Here is an 18592-nt window from a genome sequence, read left to right as displayed (position 1 = left end):
TTTGTGAATAAGTTTTGTGAGGATTAGAGAGGTATCTAACATCAACATACCAACAAGATTCAGATTTTATATTGGCTCATTTAAATATAATAGCCTTAAGTCTTTTGTTCCATAAAAGTAACGAAAGATATTTAACGTCATTCTAATGTTATATTGTTGGTGTTGAGCTAAAACCCACTAACAAGTTCATTGAGAACGCAAAGTCTAATGTAATGAGTCAAATATTATAAAACATCTATTGCGTTCAAATATAGTACTTTTGGTCCAAGTATCATTTTATCATTTTCTTTGAGGTGAAATTAATCCTTTTAGGTTCAAGAGATGAAACAACCATGACGTACTCAATGGATGAATATTATTCACATTGAAATGTTTCAAGATTTTGTTAATATATGTAGACTAATAAATAAATATTTTGTTATCTTTATGCTCCATCTGCAAGCTAAGATAATATTTTATTTCTCCTAAATCTTTTATTTCAATTTTTCTTTTAGATATTCAATAGTTTTAGAAGCTCTTTAATAAATCTTTTTAGATATTCAATACTCATGTCATTGACATATATTGTTACAATAGTATATTCATATTCAATTTTTTTGTAATGAATATGCATAAGCAGATATGATCATTTATATATCATTCCTTTATCATGCATACGTCCACTTAAAATATTACACTACATGCACCCAGGTTATTTCAATCCATATAGGGATCATTATAGCTTAATTAAATACAAACTACAATTACTTGATTTATATACTTCAGGCACTTTAAATCTTTCAGAGATTCTCAAGTAGATGTAAGTGTGAAGTGGTGCAAACAAATATACTGTTGCTATATTCACTAGATATATATTTATAGTCTTTTTAAAAATGCCAAATTGATTACAAATCAAAACATAATGGTATTCGTTATTGGAGAATATGTATTCAAATAATCAATTATGGATAGGAAACTTTACGCATATTGTATATCTAGTGACCTTAGTATATTCATTATGTTTCCACGCAAATACTCATTTGTACCCAATGAATTCGACATCTTCAAATGTTTGGAATGTAAGTTCAAATACTCTATGTTTGGCTAGAGAGGTCAATTATACTTAAATTGCTTTTTTCTGTTACGACCAATCAAGCCTTCTGTGAATTCATTAATGATTTGTAGATCTTGATAGATTACAATGTTTGTAGCTAATATAACTATAGATATAACATTGATGATTATTTCTTTATGATTCTACACCTTTGTTGTCTATGTAAAGTTCATAGACCACCTTTCTCTTTTTTTTTTTTTTAGCTACCTCTTAAGCCTGTGTCATTTCTTAGGTATATAACTTTTCATAAGGTCTTTCCAAGTTTATGATCTCATCAATGACGATATACATTTTTTAGATATTTCAATTTCTCACAAATGAGTATTTTTCGCACTTTATTTTCACATTAACTAGTGCAAAGATCTAAATGAATATAATGAACTTTTCAATAAAGCTCACATCTTACTTCAAAAAACAAGTTGTATGAAATATTATTTATTGAAAATTATAGAGTTTCAAGACTCATTTTAGAAAAAATTAACCTAATCATAAATTTTTTATTGTAAGTGAATAATCACATTGGACTATAAAATATTTTGATTGTTTAATGGATGTTCATCAGATTTATCAATAATTTAACAAATCATTGTAAATCCTATATAACCAAAGTGATATTGTCCCAACATGAACATTTTTGGAGTATTGAACTTATAATTTAATTGCTTTTATGATTGTAGAGTACAACTAATAGGGTAAAGTCAATATCTTTTCTACCATGTATTCTTACTGGAGATATTTTTAGTAAAAGAATACACTCTACATTACTTTCCTTCAAATTTTCAATATGGTAACCATTTCAACAAATTTCTTCTGAATCTGACTGAATAGAAGGCATTTAAAGTACATAATTTATTTATACTTATTAACAAGATTATGACTCTTAGGAAGCCTTCAAATTTGTTAGACCAAATATAATGTATATTTTTTCTTCAACAAATGTTAGTTTCAAGAAGTAAATATAACTAAATAGTATTTTTTATAATAACAAAATATAAAGACAATGCATAAAGGACAAAGGATAAATATTAAACCCTATTTGATATCACCAATTTTTCATTCTTTGTTTTTAAAAGAGATTGGAGATACTAATGTAAGTGAGATCTTCTGGATCTTAAACATTAATATAATTGAAACACTCAATTTTGTTTACCTTTAGTAGATACTTGACAAGGCATTATTTTAGCGCATTACATGTATGTGACTAATGTGCTTACAAGCCATGTTAATAATAAATATTTTCATAGATTTCAAAGATTATTTTTAATCCAACATTGCCTTATTTCTCATTTACATTCCACTTTTGATGATTATGTTCATGACTACTGTGACGGTAATGACTACGTACCCTTTTCAATTATCTTTTTACATAAATCACAATTAATGTACTTACCTTCACTTTGGGGTACGATAAATATCTAATTATGAAATGATTCATAATTCTTCTCCTATGTCTTCTCTACAAAAACATTTCACGTGTAAAATATGATTATTTTTAGAACTAAGTGGTATGTCATACTTTTGGAAAATTGTCATGAAACTTTCAGTTCTAATTTTCCCAAAATTCATGTTGCGTTGAGAATAATTATAATATAAGTTAAAAACTTATAACAATAATATACAAAACTTTATATCAATATAAAAAATATATAATATAAGAAAGAGAAGAAAAATTTAATGTCATAAAATAACATTGATATATGCCATCTATAAAGAATCATAGTCTAAATTTTTCATGCATACATTTAAACTTTCAAATTCATATATATGCTATTGTACATCTAAAACTTCAAGTTCAGATAAGGTAATTATTATCTAGAACGACAAGTTTAGTAATTAAACTTCAAGTTTTAATTTACCTCTTTATATTGTAAAACTTTAGGTTGCAATATTAATATTGTGCAATCAATATATTGATGTTGATATTGATATAATCATAAACATAAAAGAAAACACAGTATAATTATAACCTATTAATTTAAATAATATTATATCAAATCATAATTCTTTTTTTTTTTTAGAATATCCAATCTAATGGCAAACACAAAGCATACTTATAATGACTATTATTATGAAACCAAAATTCTATACTTACCAATAGCAGCACTTATATAAACTAGTCCTGTTGATAACGTGTTATAATTCAACTAGATTGATAATTAATAAGAGAAAAATAAAGAAATAGCTCACATTACAATCTCATGGCCTTTATAGTAAAAATAGTCATCCTTTAAACGATGGACTAATGAAGGCTATTAAATTCAATAGATCAATGGAGTAAATTAAAGTGCTGTAAATTCATTGTTTCATAACAAGGGTTTTTCTTTCTTTCTTTCTTTCCTTTTTTTTTTAAGACAATGGTTTTTGTTGTACTAAATTTCTTACTTTATTATTTTAAACTTATGGAAAGCTTGCTTTTTTAGACTATTATAGTCAATAATTCACTTGAATTTATTAGTGATTTCTACCTTCGACATAACTATACAATCAAGTGGAATTTTAACATTTGTTAAAAACATGCACTAGTATGAGTACAACAAAAATTGAAACACAACTAAACATTCTAGGTAAATTACAGCAAATACAGTAACTAAATAGAAATTGTAAATAAAATAAATTTATAGAAAAATAAGAGGCATATACTAGATAGTTTCTTTAAAACAATTTTGTCATACACTATCGAGTGCTTTAGGTTTGAACAACAATTATTTTCTACTATACAACAAGAATGAAACAATTTTAGCGCACCTCTGAATCTTTGCTCAATGAACTTTCAAAGTGTTTGAACTCTTCGACATGAGCAAAACATTAAAAGAGGGAAGACAACTCTATGCACTTGGTTTTGTATAATATATATTGTTTCCAATTTATATATATTGAGAATTAACTCTTGTATGTTATAATTCTTTGCTTTTAATTCCAAGCATTTTAGTAGCCAAAAATCAACAGAAATTGCAAAAACATGGTTAAGGCGGGCTTGTCATGATTTAGGCTGACGTTCATATATGACAAGACACGGGTGCACACAGGTCAAGCGAATCGGGCTAAGATTTGCACCATCTGGTACTGGGGGGGGGGGGGGGGGGGGGGGGAAAGAGAGCATTTATACTTATATTATTGCCCATATACACAATGAGTAATTATATATAAGTCTTTCATGCCTTAACTTTCTTTTTCACGTGGAATTTCCTTACCTTTCTTTTCCATGTGGAATAAGTATATTTAAAATTTTCCAACTCCATGGGTATGTTTTGATTAACAATTTCTCATTTATTTGAGCATCATTTTGAGTATATAGTAAATCATTTCAAACTACTTATAGAGAAGTATTTAGATCACCCTAAATCTTTCACTTACATCAAGTAAGTCCCACTCAAAATAGTCGCATGTGCGCTATTTTTCCAGCAATGAAACATGAATTCACTTCTATCAATCTTTTTAATACATGAAAGAATGTTTTTTCTTTTTCCATTTTCCTCTCCCTTCTACGGAATTTACTGAGAGAGAAAGGTACAAAGACATTTGTGGAACTTAAATGAATAGCAGGAAAGAAATTTCAATTGATTTTTTAATGGATGTATTTAAAAGAGCGGTTTTGCAAGAGTGGCGGTGCCAATAGCTCTACTCTTAAATGATTTATATTTAAGCTTCCACCGACATTATTGATGAGCTGATTTCTCTACATACTATAAACGGCTTCGGCGATCAATGAACAAAAGAATTAGCTATAACCATGTTTATATTGACACATTATTTGTAACTATTGCAATCCCATTCTAATAATTGCGATTCTAACTTATTCATATTGTTAGGGATTCCAGTGTTGAATATCAATTATTATATATTAATCATTTATTAGATAGTGAATTATCTAGTATTACTCATCATTTTTTTATGCATCAAGTACTTTGGGTATGTATCCTTCAGTGTGTATTTTCTTATTTGATCTCAGGATCGGACCTGATGATATTACAAGCTTGTTTGGCTAAGGGAGATAAAGGATAAAAAATTATTTTGGTATTTACCAATTTCTCTACCATTAACAAAAAAAAAAAAACCTATAATTCCCAAAAATAAAATCACATGAAATGCACAGATAAATATTAGTTTCTTGGAAAGCAACTGGTTATTAATTGTAAATGAGACTCATTCCATTGCCAACCATAAATAAGACACGCAAGTGATCCGGTCCATCACGTCACGGAGGTAGCAGAGTTTCGCACACTCAGCGGCCTTTATAGACTAATGTTTAAAAAAAAAAATTACCAAGATGCATTAATTCCGTCAAGAAACTCCTAAGCGAAAGTTCGCGGAAGCTTAGAGCCTTAGACAATTAATTAAGAATAATGACATATGAGGAAAAAATTAGTCTCGTAATGACTTTTCTTTTGTCTTACAGTTAATTTTTGTTTAACTTCTAATGTTAGTATGCTATTTTTTTGTGCTGCTTTTTATGCACTTATCAGTTATTATTGTTGATTAAGGCAACATGATTGAGAATGCAATAATACAAGCGGCTTATTCGATAAATTTTGATAAAGATAGTATTTTGTAAATTTTTTTAAAATAGCTTATTTTATAAGTTTTTCTATTTTGATAATAATTTTTAAAAGTAGAGTTATTTTTTTATAAGTAAATTATTAAGTAAACTACCCTCACCTCTCTAAAGCTCATATTACAACATTGATATTTTAATAAAAAAATAATTATATCTTATTTTTCTATAAACCGTAATATATAAATAAAAGATAATTTAAGTTTATGTTTATTTTGTTCATTATATTATAAAACAACACCTTCGTAATAAAATTTAACTTTTAAACTTACAACAACACAATTTAATCAAATACCAAACTTCTTTTTTTTTTTCCCAATTGATAGCTTATTTTACCAGCATAAGAAAAATGACTTATTTTATCAATCACCACAATCCCAAATTAATCCTAAATAATAAATGTACAAGCAATTCATTTGATCGAAAAAGCACAAGCATTGCTGCAATTTTATTTTATTATTGTTTTAGAAATTCCTAATTTTATTCTAGTCAAAAAGTTTATTATTCGGGAAAAAAATTAATTTGGTGGTAATATAGGTTAATGAAATTTTCATGTGCATTAATATAGGTTACTTCTATCTTAAAAAGTAAATATATTTGAAATGTGTAATATATATATATATATATATATATAATATAAAATACAAACACACAAGTTACCTGGAACTTTCAATAGATAATTGTTGGTCATAAGAATATTAGCGAATTCATAACGACAACACACAAGATTATTCATCCCACATACAGATGACAAATGTAAAGTTATGACATCACGACGGTCTGACAGATGTGCAATCCGTTCATTCGTTGCTGGTAACAATTTTTTACTTGCTGCATGGTGCAGGTAATGCGCAAGATGCTGAATAGAACTATAAAAGTCAATTGCGGATTTATTCGAGGGTCCAAGATGGGCTGCTGTGCACATTGAACACTGACAAAACAACCATCAACAACTTCAAATAAACGAGCTGGGCTCGGTCACTCGTACGCTGCAATGCTTCGACTCTTACTATTGCTTTTCGTTTTAAGCACCGTCTCGATCGGTTGGGTCAACTCGCACGAAGAGTCAGGTGAGTGGAGTTGCAAGTCCGACTATGAGATCCGAGTCCTAGCCGAGTTTAAGCCTGAACTCATCACACTCGATGGCCACGCCGATGATTGGGAAGACATTGACGGCTCTGAGTTCTCCCTCCTCCCTGCTCTTGACCCTCACGCTGAGCACGAGTACAAAGGCAGAAAAATGAACGTTAAGGAATGCTTTTCAGTTTTATTCAAATCAAATTGTTTCTTTAATTTTCTCTCTTGATACGGTATCATTTTCTTTAGTGTTTAATTGATTTCGAGCTGACTTAAAAAATCTAATTTTGGTGGACCTTTTTTGCTTGGTTATTGCAGGCTTTGCATGATGGGCATGATGTATACTTCTTATTGCAAGTGGACGGGGAGTGTGTGTATTCTAAAGGGTAAGTTTTGATTTGGAAAATGGAAATATTACTGATAGTTCATATTCAACAGTGAACAATATTTATTTTTTTGATGTGTTTGATCCGTCTGAGCTGGTACTTGCTGCCATATAATCCGCTTTTAGTTTGATTTATTTCCCATGTTTGGTACCGGTGAAAAATTTTATCTGGCATATGGGTACACGTTTGTTCTCTAAATGGATACTTTCGTGACATCATTGTCAAGATGCATATAAATTTTGATTGGGGGAAATTAGCTTTATATGCTCTATTTCGTTGGCATTTGGTCATCAAGATCACATCCAAATTCTTATCCTTCCTTGTTTTGGTTGTGTGAATTTTAATTGCCATTCTATGCTTTTGGTGTTGTTCTATGGAAGTGAAAAATGAAAAGTTAATAACATGAAACCACATATTGCTGTTTACTAAAAAGAAAAAAGGCACTTCTTGTTCAGCTTGCTAGAAGTTTTGACGACTGAAATGCAATAAGTTACTCCATATATATTAGAAAAGTACATCTCTTAGAAATGCCAGTTTCAATTGATCCAATATACAAGAAAAAATTAAACATAGCAAATTGACAAGTTACTAAACATTGTGTGCTCTTCTCTACCTATTTTCAGGTTAGGAACAATTGTTTCTAAATCTCATTCGAGTTGCATTGCCTATCTGTAACTTCAACAGTTGTTGAATCCTTTCTAGAGAGTATAGCTTCAGCCATTGGTCAAACTTTCAAAAAGTATCTGATATTGCTTGTGGATCAATTTTATGCATAAAGAATGGCCAAATATAAACATCAAAGGATTTTATCCTAAATCATATCATTCTACGTCTTAAATGTGAAGAGGCATTTGATAGCTTGATGTAAGATGAGTAAGTACAAATTAGAATATGAGGAGCTATAGCATTTGCTGTAGCACTTAATAATAGTTGAACATTGTCAAATGGATAAAAAATAAATGAAGTTGTCCTTGGAGATCCTTATACACCATAAGATAAGTGATTTGCATTTCAATATTTTTTAAAATCTCTTCAAGATGGGTGCCAACATTAGGAAATTATGAAATGGAGTATCTCACAAAAGCTAAAAAGCTAATATTTGACTTGAGAGGAAAGTTGAGCATTCAATGCCAGCTTGATGATTGTGTTCTTGGCAGTCACTTTCTTTAGTGCTTTATGGCTTATCCCACTTTATGTTTCTTTTTTAAGAAAATTCTTATCTCTTCTAGTCATGTAATTGTATACATATTTCATTTGTGGCTAATAAAGGATCTAGAATGGTTTAATTTTATACCTGAAGGGCCCATTCCATCGAGGTACCTACAATGAGGGGTCCAAACGTAAACATCAACCAGATGACCAAATCTGCTCAGCAGAAAAAAAAGAAAAAATGATTAGAAAACGAGTAAAGTGCATATGCTGGCACCAGTAAAGCATATGACTGTATGTCCTAAATGTCAAGAATTAGGTTGTACTACACTTCTATAGTTGTACTTCACCTGTCACCTCCATTTCCTTCACTATTATCTACAGGGTTGCCGTCATAGAGTCGTCCAGGAATAGCACTTTCAATTGAGAAATACATAATGTCAACTTCATGACCTTTGCAAGTCTTGCTGGTGCAAGAGCCAGTTCCTTTTTTACAACCACCCATCTAACAACACATAAATTCTCACAGTTTTTATCCAATGTAAAGTGCAAGACGATAATTATGGGAGACATTGTAAAAGAAGAAGGTAGCCATGGCACCGAAATCAGTAGGATAACTTACATTGTGATAAGTGGCATCTTCACCTATTTGAAACATGAGCGCAATGGATGGGCATCTAGTGTTTTCACTGCATTATGAAAAAGAAATCCATTTCAAGAAAAGCCAAACCATTGGCAAAGTTGCCAAATTAATTTTTCATTTCCATAGAACAACACCAAAAGCATAGAATGGCAATTAAAATTCACACAACCAAAATAAGGAAGGATAAGAATTTGGATATGATCTTGATGACCAAATGCCGACGAAATAGAGCATATAAAGTTAATTTCCCCCAATCAAAATTTATATGCATCTTGACAATGATGTCACGAAAGTATCCATTTAGAGAACAAACGTGTACCCATATGCCAGATAAAATTTGTCACCGGTACCGAACATGGGAAATAAATCAAACTAAAAGCGGATTATATGGCAACAAGTACCAGCTCAGACGGATCAAACACATCAAAAAAATAAATATTGTTCACTATTGAATATGAACTATCAGTAATATTTCCATTTTCCAAATCAAAACTCACCCTTTAGAATACGCATACTCCCCGTCTACTTGCAATAAGAAGTATACATCATGTCCATCATGCAAAGCCTGTAATAACCAGGCAAAAAAGGTCCACCAAAATTAGATTTTTTAAGTCAGCTCGAAATCAATTAAACACTAAAGAAAATGATACCGTATCAAGAGAGAAAATTAAAGAAACAATATGATTTGAATAAAACTGAAAAGCATACCTTAACATTCATTTTTTCGCTTTTGTACTCGTGCTCAGCGTGAGGGTCAAGAGCAGGGAGGAGGGAGAACTCAGAGCCGTTAATGTCTTCCCAATCATCAGCGTGGCCATCGAGTGTGATGAGTCCAAGCTTAAACTTGGCCAGGACTTAGATCTCAGAGTCGAACCCGTAACTCCACTTACCCGACTCTTCGTGCGAGTTGACCCAACCGATCGAGACGATGCTTAAAACGAAAAGCAATAGTAAGAGTCCTGGCTTTGCTGGAAGAGAAACAAGAGAATAAAATGAATAAACAAGTATCAAATTGGTTGCTATGAAACATTTGAACTCTAACAAGTCCTACTTTGTAAATTGCTACTCTTGTCTGTAAAGATAACTTAATGTTTCAAAATGGTTGCTGAACATACCCAACTCTCCTTGATGCAGTTTACAAGCAGCAAACTACAAGATAAGTTATTAAACTCATGATAGGCTTATGCAATATCAACCAATTCCTTGTTCACGGGCGGGGATGATCTTTCTAGTTTGGAATTACATACAATTTCTCTTTCATAGCAAACAATAAAATCCTCTTATCAGCTGATGAAGTGTTCTTAGGCTTATAAGTGTCAAAATGTAATATATCATGGAGAATTAACAGTGAAAAGTCAAATTTTTCTAGAGTCGACCAGAACTTTGTCAGATGCTACAGAAATGAATGATAAAGGCAGTATTTAATTTGTATTTGTTCAAGTAGGCGAAAATTTTGCTGCATACTGAAATCCAACTTTTCATTTTCCGTTGAAACTTTTCATTTTCCTTTAAAATATGTGGTTTCATGTTATTAACTTTTCATTTTCCGTTGAAACTGGCATTTCTTTTCAAAACTTCTAGCAAGGAGCAAGCTGAACAGGAAGTGCTTTTTCTCTTTTTAGTAAACAGCAATATGTGGTTTCATGTTATTAACCTTTCATTTTCCTTGCCATGTTAACTTCGTCAACAAGTAGTTTTACACAAAATCTCAAGCTGATCTGAATTGACATCAAATATTCAAATAATAATGTTTCCTTGGTTAGCCTGGAGAAAGAAATCTTTTCTATATGTTCTGTTGTGAGAAACAAAGAAATCTGTCTCTCCACTATAATTCTTGTTTTCATAATCTGCATAACGTTCTTCTTTTATTATCTTCTTGTCTGCATGGATTTTAAATGATTTATACAATCATTCCAGAGTTGGTCTTATCCATTGTCAGGGAATGATTCTAGTGCACAGAATGATTGGAAAGGGGCTTGGTGGCACAACAGCTTTAGTGTTCATTTAGGTAGTTATACTTTTGTTTTGGATTTGACATTTAAATTTCGTTTTTCATGTATGTTTATAGTTGGATAATCAACACAGGCCATCAACGGCTTACCTATAGTTGGATAATCAACACAGGCTATCAACTGCTTGCCTAAGGCAGGACCCTTTTAAGTGCTAGTAAAATTGGATGGTCTCTTTGCATGACATCAACACACTTATATATTTTACCCCTAGCAATAGAGTAGTAATAGTAATATATTAAGGCTCCATTTGGTATAATTTTTCGAATAGAACTTCTTCAAATAGATCTTCTACTAGTGAAGCTTGTACTAGTAGAGTTTTTAACAAAAAAGTTTTGATTATTTAGTTGTCAATGAGAGCTACTTTTTTAATTATTTTTTTAAGTTGTGAAAATACTTCAATGGGGAATTTTTTTAAAGTTAAGTCATGAAACGAATTAAATAAGATTGTGAAATAATATAAGGGTATTTTAGACAAATGACTCCTTCAGAAAAGCTCCACAACCTCTAATCTCAAATAGTGCAAAATTTGGGCCCCCAATAGAGGCAAAATAGCTTTTTTAATCACTAAGAGCTTTACTAAGTTATAGCCAAACGACACAAAATAATTTTGAAAAGAGCTTTTGACATTAAAAAGGCTCTTTTAGCTAGTAGAGAGGTCATACCAAACGAGGACTTAAACTGTGTTGTTTATTGCTTTTTAGGCAGAGCGAAGGTACCTTACATTTGCTGTAGGTTGACAAGCCAGTGGCTGAATTTAATAAGATAATGAAATTACTTTGATTCATTATGACCTTTTTCCATGGGACACATACTGTTCATACTTCAGGGAAAGCACACTTTGCTTTTCAACTTAGCATGGTGTATTGAGTTCAAAATTTTAACCTTGCGTTTCATCTTTTTTATTTTTATTGTTATTTTTTTTTTTGGTGAGTTCTTAGTCTCTGTCATATTTTCATTTTTCTACTCTTCTAGAATAATACTCGAGCTTTGCCTCCACAGGTTTCGTGGAAGAGGACAGTCCATATGCATCAGGTGGTCAAAAGGGCACATACTATTTTGAATTCTCAAGGCCTTTGAGAACCATGGATCACATCCAGCAGGTTGGATACTCATCTGTTGCATTCAACATTTTGAGCTTGATTTCTTTGAATTTAATGTAGTTAGTGATTTGATGATATGTGCAAGAGACTTTGCAGTTCGAGTGTTTGGAAGTAACTAACTCTTCGGGATTTTCTTATTCCTAGAGCATTATTGAAAGGGAAGAGAAAAAAGACTTGAGTGTTAGGGGACTTTTATTCTTTCCCTCCTAACACTCATCTTCATATGAAACTAGTTATTTGTGTGATAACTATTCTCCTTGTTTATCCAACACGTTTCTTGTCTCTATGATGCAGTTCTGGAATTAATGAGATTCAACTTCAAATGCCTCAATCTTCTGTGAGATCATATTTCAAAGAACTGTCTCTGGTAATTGGGAACTCCAGATACCAGAGGATCCTGCTAGTAGGGCTTCTCATAGATGGCCAATTGGTTTTGTCACAACTGGATTTGTTCGAGGGAGGTTAGTGTACATCATTTTGCTTCATTTTGACTCCCCAGGCTCTTTGTTTTAATCACACTGTTTTACTCGGCTCATAAAAGCTTAGAATAATAGTTTATTTTATTTGTAGCAAGAAGCCTGTGGCACAGGCTTTCTGCGAGGCAGTTTTGCTAGCTCTTCTTAGGGAGGAGCAATGGAATGAGATGCCAGAAAAGCAGCGGAGGAAAGAGATATATGTTCTTGTTCGAAACTTAAGATCCTCCGCATACAGACTTGCTCTTGCCACTATTGTCCTGGAACAACAAGAAGACGACGTGAATTTCTTGTGAATCTTGCCCTCTTGTGTTTTGCATATTCGTTATACGTGTAGTGAAAGATTAGAGTTAATTTTGCCGTGATTTATTTGTTGTAATGTATTGCGAAATTAGTTCACAAGTTTCTTCACCCAATGGTGTAGAGAGAAATAGCGAGAAGAGTGTTCGATATTGATGGCTAATATGTTAGTTCTTTAGTGCAAGGCTTTGTAATGATAGAACGGAAAGTCTTCTTCCGCTTTTTCTTGATAATTTAAATTATTTGCTTCTTTCCCGACAGTCTGAACTTCATCGCAAGTTTGACACTGCATTGGATGTTTGGTTTACAGTACATTTTGATTTCGATTTTCGACTTTATTTTGCGAAATAAACGTTGTCAATGATTTTGATTTCCCAATCTAAAAATTAAACGCACTATAATAATAATAATTATTATTATTATTATTATTATTGAGGTGGGTCCTATAATTTCGATTTCGATTTTCGACTTTATTTTGCGAAATAAACGTTGTCAATGATTTTGATTTCTCAATCTAAAAATTAAACGCACCATAATAGTAGTTATTTTAAAACTTTTATTATTATTATTATTATTATCATTATTATATTGGATTGGTTGGAATTTTTTTAATTATAAATGTAATTTTCCTTTTCCCTTCATATATATAGATTGAAAATTAAGATGGCCTTAAAAATCCTTTTTCTTAGCCACGTGTTCATTTTCGTTTCAATTATTATCATTGATATTGATATGTATTAAAGTGCAAAAGCATGATTATGGGTATCCATGGTATAATCGTCTAATATAAATATGGATATCCAGTGGTAAACATGAATATTTAATTTTTATTTTAAATTATTAAGCACTGTATAGCATGAAAAACTAGTTAATGTGTTTTACATAAAAAATTATTTATTTATTTATTTAATTTCCTAGGATGATTGATATTAAAAGGTAATTAAAATTATTTTTAATATAGAAACAAAATAATAAATCAAAATTGCATTTATTTTTAGTTTATTTTAAATATAGAAACATTTAAATTATTTTCAAATAAACGAATTATTTGATTTTTTTTTTCATTCTCGAGTTAAGTCAATGAAAGATTTTAATTGTAAACATATGCACTAATGACTATTTAAAATGTTCGGATGGAGTAAAAAATATCAATTTATTTAAATGTGTAATTAAATTTATTCTTTTTATTTAAGGACAAAAACTCAACCAAAAATAAAAATCTTTGTTAAAAAAAAGATTTGGTAGACACATAAGCTAACACTTTATTATTATTGGTAAATTAGTACATTTTTATTACATAATCAAATAATTGATAATATGTTAAATAAATATTATGTTACAAAAATAAAATAAAATATTAACTGCATATAATTAAATTTATTTTCATATTTTATACATTCCATCCATTTGCAATAGTAAAATTTCTTATGTTGGAAATAAAAGATATGAGATTTGAACCATGCTTACATGAATGAGAAGAAATCAGTTGTTGTTAGGTTAAAACAAAAAAAAAATCATATTTACATTTATCATCAATTATGGTTGATAAATGATATACATAGTTTAACTATATATTAAATTAATTAATTAATTGATAGTAAAATGTATTATTTTAAATACTTATATATATTAGTAATTAAAGAATGTAACAATAGTTCAATAGTGTTAAAGAATTTAAAAAGACAAAAAAATGGGTGACATTGGCTGGACCGCAGCTTAGTTGATGGCAGGAGGCAATTTGCCATCTACAGACATATACAAGCCAAAAATACAAAAATGAAAGAAATGTGAAAAGTTGCGACCATAAATTTTTCCACGAGAAAAGCAAGGGGATCCAATTATCCAAAGCTCAAGGGATCAGTAAAAACTGTAAACGTAAGTTTATTGTCGCGAAGAGAGAGATTATCTTCGACGAAGGAAACATAGGTACTTTAAAGTTTCCGTTTTCCCGCAACTTTCCCGCTATTTTCATTCTACTTTCCATTTTTAGGGTTCAATTAAATTGTCGTCTATCACCGGAATTTAATTTGAAAATTGCTTTAAATTGTTTTATATTTACATTTCACAAAGATTCTGCCTTTTGAAAATAATTGTAAAAAAAGAGAAAAAGAAGATTTTTTTTTTTTGGGTTTTAATTTTAAGTATTTTGTAGCAGTTAAATTGAAGCTTGCATTTGATGGCGAAGATTAAGCCTCAAGCTCTGCTACTACAAAGTAAAAGGAAGAAAGGGCCAAATCGAATAAGTGTCACTAGTATCGTTTTGTTCACTTTGATTGTTGTCCTGGCTTTGTGTTTTCTGTTCTCTTCCTATAAACACTGGTCCCAAAGGTTTGTGATCTTTTTGCAATATGAAAATCTCTTATTTCATATTATTTAATTCTTCTTGCAGAAATAAGAAATGTTTAACCTTATTGTGTTAAGTGACAAATTCTCGTTGTTTTGTGTTTAGGTCAAGCTTTCAAGCAGAAAATCAAGAATTAGTTGTTGAGGTACAGTCTTATGGAATGTTTCATCTACGTTTTGTTTCCATGCCAATGCAAGATGTATTTTGTTATTTCTATTTGTATGTGACTGGCATTTACGATTTTAGTCTTAACCCCTCTCATCGGTGTTTCTTTGTGTCTGTAGGATGAGAATTCTTTCATGGATTCAAAGAAATCTGATCTCCCTGGATACGCGGTATGTTTCTTCACATGCTGGGATGCAGTATCCTAGTTATCCTGATTAACCAGTTCTTTTCGAGATCGATTACTGATATATGTTTATCTTTGTGGGCATATACATGTGATATGATTACTGGCTATGAAACAAGATCGATTTAAATTTTCTATCAAGTTTGCAAGAATTATGTGAAAGTATATATCTATATATGTGTGTGTGTGTTTAATGTACTGAAACTGTATTTTAATTTTAACTATTGGCTTTTGTGGGAGACTTGTATAGTTCTAGTCTATCTCAGGCATCTATGCTGTATTCAAGAAACATTAATCAATTCAGATTTCTTTTATGATATTGTTTTACTTTTCCTTTTTTATATTTAGATAATAGACACCCACAAAGGGTCGATAACTGTGGAACTTTTCAAGGATAGCTCACCAGATGTAGTTGATGAATTTATTGACCTATGGTAAGTACTGAAACTATTATTTTATCTCATTTTTAAGTTTTACATTAATGTTCCATATTTTTTTATTTTCTGATTTGTGAATATTTCTTATAATGTAAGTGAAATGTTAATGTTTTCCTATCATATTGTCAAGCAAATTAACCAGTAGGCCTCTGAGGAGATACTTGGTCTGTCAGTTAGACTAATATATTCACCAAAGACATTGTGTTGAAGTCTAAACATGATGCATGTGGGATGTTGTTTGTACCAGTTTGGTCTAATGCAATTTGGAATCACTTAATAAAGCACATGAATTATTCATAGTAATTAGCACTTTAGGTTTTTCTATGGTAATTTATCATATAGGCTAATTAATGAGCAAAGAATGAAAACTTTAAGCAGAATCTTATTGTTAAGGGTCGATAGATCGGTGAACATTTAGGATAAAAATTTATGTCATCAGTTGAATACTTGCTCTTTTTAAGTTAGTGAATCATGAACTCAAAATCTTTAAATGAGTGGATAGATTCCCGACTTTTGGTTTGCTCAAGCTCACTGCATTCTGAGAATTTTATGCTATCAAATGCTAATCTATGCTCGGCATAACACATTTCAGCCACAATTGTCCTTGATGAAGTATGAATTATTTGCAGTCAAAGGGGGCGCTTAAAGGGAATGCTTTTTCGTCATATTATAAAGCACTATGTGTCAAGCAGGGGATGTTGATAAGCTGGGCAGTATTGAAGATTGGACCACAAGAGGAAAACATTACAGTCAACTAGATACAAGGTTGCTAATTTGAATTGCTCTAGGTTTCTTACGATTTCTTTCTTATCTTTTCTCCATTGGTTTACCATGTGTCAATGATGTTGTGTTACATGGCTTGTTGATATTTTGTGATCACTGATTTGTGAGTTTTCTAATGTTTGATTAGTTTGAAGCACGAAGCATTCATGCTTGGAACTTCTAAAGCAAAACATGACAACCAAGGATTTGACCTTAACATCACAACTGCACCAATGCCAGATCTAAGTGAAAAGCTTATTGTTTTTGGAAGGGTAATCAAGGGAGAGGATGTTGTTCAGGTAATAAAACTAGAGTTCATTTTTGTCTGTTGATTCACAATCTAGTGGTTAAGTTACCCACTTTTAGTGACAACCTTTTCAAGAAACTTTTGTAGGACCACATGGTTTATTTACTTGGGAAATGGATATGCATGCATAGCATTTAAAATATACACCTTTTACTCTACTACGATTTATTTGTTTATTATTTTTCTTTTTCTAAAAAAAAAGGCTTGTGCATATTAACATATTAGCTTGTATATTGTCATGCAATGTGGTAATAATTGCCATACTGTTTTGGATTTTTATTTCCCAGATGTTCAATTCAAGAAGGTGCACTTATAGTTGATGTTAGTCTAATTACCATAAACTCCACTGTGCAGGAAATCGAAGAGGTGGATACAGATGAACATTACCAACCTAAATCTGGCATAGGGATAACCAATGTGACTCTGAAACCGAAAATATAGGGGTGACAGACTTGGTGAAAAGCTTTTCTACATTTCTTGATTCTTTTACCCCTCATGATTGCTCTTGTATATCAGCCAAACTTGTGAAATGGGACTAAAGAGTACATTTTGAACATATTATGTGGGCGTTGGGCATCATCTTGTAGCAGTGAGATATCTGATATCATATGGTTACTAGTTTATCATTTTTGTTTCATATTCTGTTTTAAAGGCTTTTTTTAATCTAATTATTTGTTGTATAATTGACTAGATGTAATTTTCATGTGGAGTAAAAGATAAAAGAAGGAATCTGTGTTTTGATGACTGATTTACCAGTCATTAGTCGTTATTGGTAATCAGTGATGACCTGTCTTTGTTTGAATACATGTGCACGTTCAGTTTTCTCAACTTCAGGCACTTGGAAGACTTTGCTTCTCCATGCTAGTCTTGTATTTAATCTCAGTTTTTCTCACATTCCCAATATAAGGTTTCAACTCCAAGGTTTTAATTTACCAATGTCACGCCTTCAATAAGTCGATTAAACTTCTAGTTGAACAATGCACAACGGCCATTCTGATTACTCTGTTACTCAATATATATTATATGATTTCGATTTTAATTTCTCTAATTCTGTAGATTGTTTTATAAGATTGATTGTTTTATAAGATTGTTTATTACTATCACATGGCATCAATGTTCCCCATATTTGCTTTTGGATAAATTTTAATTTACTCCTATTTAGAATGATAATATTCAATTTATCCTTTAAAATTATGAAAATACTAATTTATCCTCATTTATTGTTAAAAAGATATAAAAAATTTATCAGTATTTTTATATTTACCCTCATTTTTTTTAATAGGAATAGGGTATATTGAGGTTTTCACATTTTTTGATGATAAATTTAAGTTTAATAACGCACCATAGTAGAGTAATAAAAAGTGAAACCTTGATGCAACTTTCGCTAAGGCATAAAATTAATTTGCATTTGTTTATGTCATGGTCGGTTTTCAATTGCTGGTTACAATTAAACAATGAAAATTGTTGGACGTGGATTACACATCAAATAACAATAGATCGAATTTTAGGGATTTGGCTCACACTCCAACTCTAAATCAAGGGAGGGCAAACCTTAGTAAGGAAGTCCTCAAATCTCATCGGTTATTTCACCTCTGTCGCATATCTTAG

The 18592-nt window shown here is 30.9% G+C and overlaps 2 pseudogenes; one reads left to right on the top strand and one right to left on the bottom strand.

Annotated features, from left to right (window-relative positions):
* Window positions 1–7748: 7748 nt before the first annotated feature.
* LOC18046621 lies at window positions 7749–10573 on the bottom strand (annotated as a pseudogene).
* Window positions 10574–14479: 3906 nt separating this feature from the next.
* Window positions 14480–17786, top strand: LOC18046620 (annotated as a pseudogene).
* Window positions 17787–18592: the final 806 nt, after the last annotated feature.

The sequence above is a fragment of the Citrus clementina genome, unplaced genomic scaffold, assembly GCF_000493195.1.
Source record: "Citrus clementina cultivar Clemenules unplaced genomic scaffold, Citrus_clementina_v1.0 scaffold_3, whole genome shotgun sequence".
Lineage (NCBI taxonomy): Eukaryota > Viridiplantae > Streptophyta > Magnoliopsida > Sapindales > Rutaceae > Citrus > Citrus x clementina.
This window is presented reverse-complemented; position numbering and strand designations above follow the sequence as displayed.